The sequence below is a fragment of the Notamacropus eugenii genome, chromosome 2 (genome assembly GCF_028372415.1).
Source record: "Notamacropus eugenii isolate mMacEug1 chromosome 2, mMacEug1.pri_v2, whole genome shotgun sequence".
NCBI classification, from domain to species: Eukaryota; Metazoa; Chordata; class Mammalia; order Diprotodontia; family Macropodidae; genus Notamacropus; species Notamacropus eugenii.
In genome coordinates, this window is record NC_092873.1 from 317,447,931 (window position 1) to 317,454,902 (window position 6,972).

The window sequence follows — 6,972 nt, forward strand, 5'->3', positions numbered from 1 at the left end:
ATTCAATGTAATGAGTTTCCTTTGTAATTCTATATATTTTATTTTATGCATTTAAAAGCATTCTGAGAAGGGATCCATAGACTTCACCGGATTGCTAAAGTGTTCCGCAATACATCACATGAAAAGAAAATTTAAGAAAACTCCTGTTCTAGATGAATAAATGGACTCAGGATTAGGGATAGTTTAGAAAATATTTTTGAGTGAACATCTCCTAATTTTTCTAAATTCTTAATATTACTTTCCCTTTTTTCTGATGTCAGTCTTATATTTGTATTGCTACATGATTCCAAGAAATGTTTTTCAATCAGATTTTATGGAAAAGTCTCATACAATGTAAGTTATGAAGTTTTCCTAGTATAAAAGAAAATTATTTCCATAATATTTTAAAGAAGTTGAAATTGGAAGACAATTTGGCTTTAATTATGTAATCTAAATTTATGATTTTAATATTCTTGAAGAGTTTTTCAAATGAAGATTGTCAATTATACAGTAATGATAAATGTGTTAGAGGTCATTGGTATGTGATCACCTGTGAACACGTGGATATTGATCCTTAAGGATCAATTATTATTATTGGTTTAGCATTATCTTTTATTTTGCATCTTAAGAAGTTCTTTGAAGTTTAATATCACATGAAAAAGGATAGCTTTTTGACATTAATGAAGAAGGATTGCTAATGAAAGAATATATTAAGGAAAAATAAATATTTTTCTATATTTCTTTTTGGTAAGTAAATTATTTAAATAAGAGAACAGCAAATGGTCAGCTGATTTTGTTTGGTTAAATTGTGAAATTGAAGGAAGCTGTTCAATGATTGCTTCTCTGGCTCTTCTGCAAGTAGATAGGATTGAAAACTATACTGTCAGTATTTCTGTAGGGAATGATTTGTTTCACCTATCAAAGTTTGCTTTGGGAACTGAATGTCACTGCCTCAGGTCACTTTCACTTATGAATCTCCTAGGCATATCCTGTCACTTGCAGAATAGATTGAACTTTAGTGGAAATAGCTTGTTTCCCCTTCTGTGAAGATTTGCTCAGCTCTCATTTTATTTCTTCCTGAATCATAGTTGCAACCACAAACTAGTTAAAGGTGAATAGAATGTGGCCTAAGGCAGACTATATTTGTCTTAGTTAAGTTGAATAGGTATGACATTGCTTAATATTTATTGAACACTTTTAGTATGTTAATTGATCTGCAAAATATGTGAATAATATATGTGTATGCAATGTTATCGCAGTCTTTGTAGAGCTTAACTTATAAGAATATTTATCTTCCTATTTTCAAACTCCATATTATTTTCTTATTTCAGCTAGTTTCCCAATTACTTGGGAAAGAGATGGACCTTTTTTTACTTGATTTTCAAAAAAAAATACTTGTTTTTGAATTGGAGGGTGGTAGGCAGGGCTAGAATTGTACCAATTGTACATTGGAAAGAGTGTCTGAAGACTTGTGTTTAAATCCTGACTGTATTTCCTGTGGGACTTTGGAGAAGTCACAGCCACTCTGGCTCTTAGCTTCTTTATCTGTAAAATGAGGAAAATGGACTAGAAGATCTCTAAGGTCACTTGATGGTTTTCAGGAAAAAAGGTAATATTCTAGATTGAAGAGGTGTGATTGTGTTATCTTCATTTAAAAATTTTATTGGTTCTGATCTTAAATACCAAAAGAGAACATTTTCATACACAGAAGCAAAATACACATTCTTTATGAAGCCATCAGTCTCTACTTCATACTGCTTGCTTTTAAAAAAGTATATAATAAATCTTACACAGTATTTTCAAAACTGTATCTTGTTTGTCAGTTTCCCCCTCAGCTTTCTTCTGTTCTCATCTGTGCATATTAAAAAATGGTCCTGGGGGGAGGAGCCAAGATGGCAGAGTAGAAAGACACACATATGCTAGCTCCTAACCCACAGCCCATAAAATATCTGTAAAGAAGAACTCCCAACAAATTCTGGAGCAGCAGAAGCCACAGAATGACGGAATGGAGGAGATTTCTGTTCCAGAGAGACCTGAAAAACCAACGAGAAAGGTCTGTCGCACACCAGACTCGGAGCGGAGCTCAGCCCTGCCTTGGCTGTGAGGCACCGAGGGGAGCAAGCTTCAGGGACAGAATCTCCAGTGGCAGTGCAGGTCCCTCCACCCACAGGTGCCAAAGGTCAGTGAGGGTCTTTTCAGCTCGCTGAGAGGGGAGTGGGGTGTCCCCATGACTCAGGCCCCCTCGGGAGGCAGCAATGGAGGCAGCAGCAGACAGGGGCTCCCAAAGGAGGCAGGAGCCCGGATCCATTATTGAAGGTCTCCACGTAAACCCCTGGAGGGAACTGAGCCCCGAGTGGTGGCCCTGCCCCCACCTGAGCACCTGAACTTAATCTCACACTGAATAGCAGCCCTGCCCCTGCTGAAAGCCCTGAGGCTTGGGAGCAGCATTTGAATCTCAGCCGTCAAGCCCTAGTTGGGCAAATCTAGAGGCGAGGTGGGTGTGGAGAGGAAACTCAGAAGTCAAGTAACTGGCTGGGAAAATGCCCAGAAAAGGAAAAAAAATAAGACCATAGAAGGTTACTTTCTTGGGGAACAGGTGTCTCCTCCCACCCCTTCCGATGAGGAAGAACAAGGCATACTGTCAGAGGAAGTCAAGGGCCCTCCCTCCAAAGGGGACTTAAACTTGGCTCAGGAAGTAGAAGACCTTAAAAAACAAGTTAGCAGCTTACTAAAGGAGAACCAAAAAAATGCTGAGGAAAATAGCAGCTTTAAAAAGAGGCTAACTCAACTGGAAAAGGAGGTCCAAAAAGCCAGCGAGGAGAAGGGGGGTTTAAAAAGCAGAATTAGTCAAATGGAGGAGAAGGTTCAAAAGCTCACTGAAGAAAATAATTCATTGAAAGAGAGAATTGAGTCCAGGGAAAAGAATGACTATGAGTTAAATCAAGAAGTTAGTAAACAAAACCCCCAAAAAAGCAGAATTAGCCAAATAGAGAAGGAGGTTCCAAAGCTCACTGAAGAAAATAGTTCTTTAAAAATTAAAATGAAACAGATGGAGGATAATGATTTTATGAGAAACCAAGAAATCACAAAACAAAACCAAAAGAATGAAAAAATGGAAGATAATGTGAAATATCTCATTAGAAAAAAAAAACTGACCTGGAAAATAGATCCAGGAGAGACAATTTAAAAATTATGGGACTACCTGAAAGCCATGATCAAAAAAAAGAGCCTAGACATCATCTTTCATGAAATTATCAAGGAAAATTGCCCTGATAGTCTAGAACCAGAGAGTAAAATAAATATCAAAAGAACTCACCAATTGCCTCCTGAAAGAGATCCAAAAAGAAAAACTCCTAGGAATATTGTAGCCAAATTTCAGAGCTCCCAAGTCAAGGAGAAAATATTGCAAGCAACCAGAAAGAAACAATTTGAGCATTGTGGAAATACAATTAGGATAACAAAAGATCTAGCAGCTTCTATATTAAGGGATCTAAGGGCTTGGAATATGATATTCCAGAAATCAAAGGAGCTGGGATTAAAACCAAGAATCACCAGCAAAACTGAGTCTAATAATTCAAGGGGGAAAATGGTCATTCAGTGACATAGAGGACTTTCAAGCACTCTTGATAAAAAGACCAGAGCTGAATAGAAAATTTGACTTTCAAACACAAGAATCAAGAGAAGCATGAAAGGTAAACAAGAAAGAGAAATCATAAGGGACTTACTAAAGTGGAACTGTTTACATTCCTACATGGAAAGATAATATTTGTAAGTCTTGAGACTCTTCTCAGTATTTGAGTAGTTGGAGGGATTACACACACACACACACACACACACACACACACACACACACACACGACATAGAGTGAGTTGAATAGGAAGGAATGATATTTAAAAAATAAAATTAAGGAGTGAGAGAGGAATATATTGGGAGGAAAAAGGGAGAAATGGAATGGGACACATTATCATAAAAAAGGCAAGAAAAACCTTTAAATGGAGGGGAAAAAAGGGAGGTGAGAGGGAAAAAGTGAAGTGTACTCTCATCACATTTGGCTTAAGGACGGAATAACATGCATACTCAATTTGGTATGAAAATCTATCTTACACTACAGGAAAGGAGAAGGGAATAAGTGGGATGTGGGGGTGGCATGATAGAAGGGAGGGCAAATGAAGGAAGGGGGGTAATTAGAAGTAAACACTTTTGGGGTCTCATAAGGTCAAAAGAGAATAGAATAAATGGGGGTGCAGGATAGGATAGAGGGAAATATAGTTAGTCTTTCACAACATGACTATTATGGAAGTCTTTAGCAAAACTACACATGTATGGCCTATGCTGAGTTGCTTGCCTTCTTGGTGGGGTTAGGTGGGGAGGGAGGAAGGGAGGGAAGTTGGAACTCAAGGTTTTGGGAATGAATGTTGAGAATTGTTTTTGCATGCAACTGGGAAATGAGAGATGCGGGTAGCAGAGTATGGAAATCTATCTTGCCCTACAGGAAAGGGGAGAGAAGGAGTTAGGGAAAGGGAAGGGTGTGGTAGAGGGGAGAGCAGATTGGAGGAAGGGGTAATAGGAATGTAAGGTGTTTTGGGTGGAGGAGGGGAGAGATGGGGAGAAAGTTGGAAGCTCAAAATCTTATGGAAGTGAATGTTGAAAAGTAAAACTAAATAAATAAACTGGAAAAAAATGTCTTTAATTGAAAAAATATAATGCTATTATTTTTTTCAAAATGGTTGTACTGTTTCACGATATCAGCAATGTATAAGTGGGTCTATCATCTCATAACTTCTCCAACATTGTCTATTGCCATTTTTTTGTCATGTTTGCCAATTTGCAGAATGTGAGGTAAAAACTTAGGGTTGTTTTTTTTGTTTTGTTTTCTCTTATTAGTGGTTTGGAGCATTCATTCATGTGATTTTGAATACATTGCAATTCTTCTTTGGAGAATTTTTTGTTCATAACTTTTGACCATTTATTTATTGAGGATGGCTATTAGTCTTAAATATATTGGATGCTGAACTATTATCAGAGAGATAGGATACAAAGATTTTCCCCCATTCAACCTCTTCCCTTTTTATCTTAGGTTTATTAATTTTATTTTTAAAGAAGCTTTTCATGTCATCAAAGTTATCCATTTTATCATTTGTAATTGTCTCTCTCCCTTGTTTGGTTCAGAATACATCTCCTACCCATACCTGTGAGAGGTATTTGATCCGATTCTCTTCTAATTTTTTAATAGCATAATCTCTAACATTTAGGTTATGTCCATTTAGCTTTGTAGAATATGGTATAAAGTATTGATTTAAGCTCAATTCCTGCCAGATTGCTTTCCCATAATGTTATTGTTTTAGTTAACTTTTGGTTGAATCTCTAGAATCTCTAAGTTGACTCCAGTCATCCTCAAAATATGATAACTTTGTTTCCACTTTCCCTATGTTTGTTCGCTCAATTTTTTTTTGTAACTATAGCTGACATTTCTAGAATTACATCAAATTATTAAGTTCACTTAAGTAAAGCTTCATTTCATTTGCAAAAAGATTAAAGGATATTTTGAACTCAAAGCGCTAAGGTGGTATCCTTAAAGGTGTCTTTTTCTTAAGAAAAAGATAAAATTTTGTCTACAAGAAATAACTTATTCTTTCCCTACAAAGAAAAATTGCCATTTGTTAAAGTCACTTAAATTATTTCCAATTAAGCAGGCTCATATATACATAAATATGTATGTATATGTATATGTATATGTATATATATATATGCACACACACATAGAGTGATCACCATCTCTCTCTGGGTAACAGCTAATATACAATGAATTGTAATTATTTACCTTTTTTAAGGAAGAAAATTAGAGTGATAATAATTGTTTGAAAAAACCTTAAGACATATAGTATTATTTGTTCCCCAGATACAGAACTTCTGCTACTGACCTGAATTATTATAGTGGATAGGCCTGAGAAGTATGTTCAATATTCTACCTAATCAGAGGCTTCTGTTTTAGGAATAAAAGTTTCTTTGAAAGTTTGTTTCAACTGCCATGTCCCTAAAATATGGATGGTTTGTGTTGTCCTTTTTTATTTTTTTTTGTAAGATAGCAGTAATCCTCTGTTTTCTTCACTGTTAAAATGAGAACCATAATAGCTGATATTTATATAGCACATTAAAGTTTATAAATCATTTTACATATGTTATCTTATTTGAAATACAGGTTTTATCCCCATCCAGTATCAGGAAAAAGAGTAAAAGAGATTGCAGTTACTTAGTGTTGAGGCAAGATTGAACCTGTCTTAAGTGCATTATCTTGCTGCTTCTTAATACTTGTATATTTAACTTTGGGGCAGCTAGATGGCACAGTGGATTTTAAATCTGGCATCAGACACTAGCTGTGTGACCCTGGGCAAGCCACTTAAACCTCAGTTTCCTCGTTTGTCAAATAAACTGGAGAAGGAAATGGCAAACCACTCTAGCATCTTTGCCAAGAAAACCCAAAAAGAAGTCACAAAAAGTTAGACACAACTGAAATGACTGAACAACAAATTTAACTCTGTTATGAGGGTCACATAGTGCATGTCTATTTGTTCTTTCTACTACACTCTGTTGATATGTTTTTAACCAAAAAGGAGAGGTGATGATGCTCTATAAGCTATGCATCTTTATACAAATGTAAACTATTAATGGTAATTTGATAATCCCACAAATTGAAAGTCAGATATGATTTTCTGGGACAACCAATCAGAGCTATGAATTTGGTTTACAGAATCTTAATTGGAAGGCATCTCAGAAGTTACTTAGTCTTTATGAATGGAAAGGAAAAGTACTAAACGCTTACCGAGCAGGAAGCAATGTGTTAAGTGTGGGTGATACAGATAGGAAAATGAGAGGGTCCCTGCTGTAAAGGGGCTCACATTCTCCATACATACGGGAGAGGGCAAGGTAAGTCCTTAAAGTGCATTGGTGGGACAAATGACAGTTCCATGTAATTGGAGAGCCCTGTGGCTAAG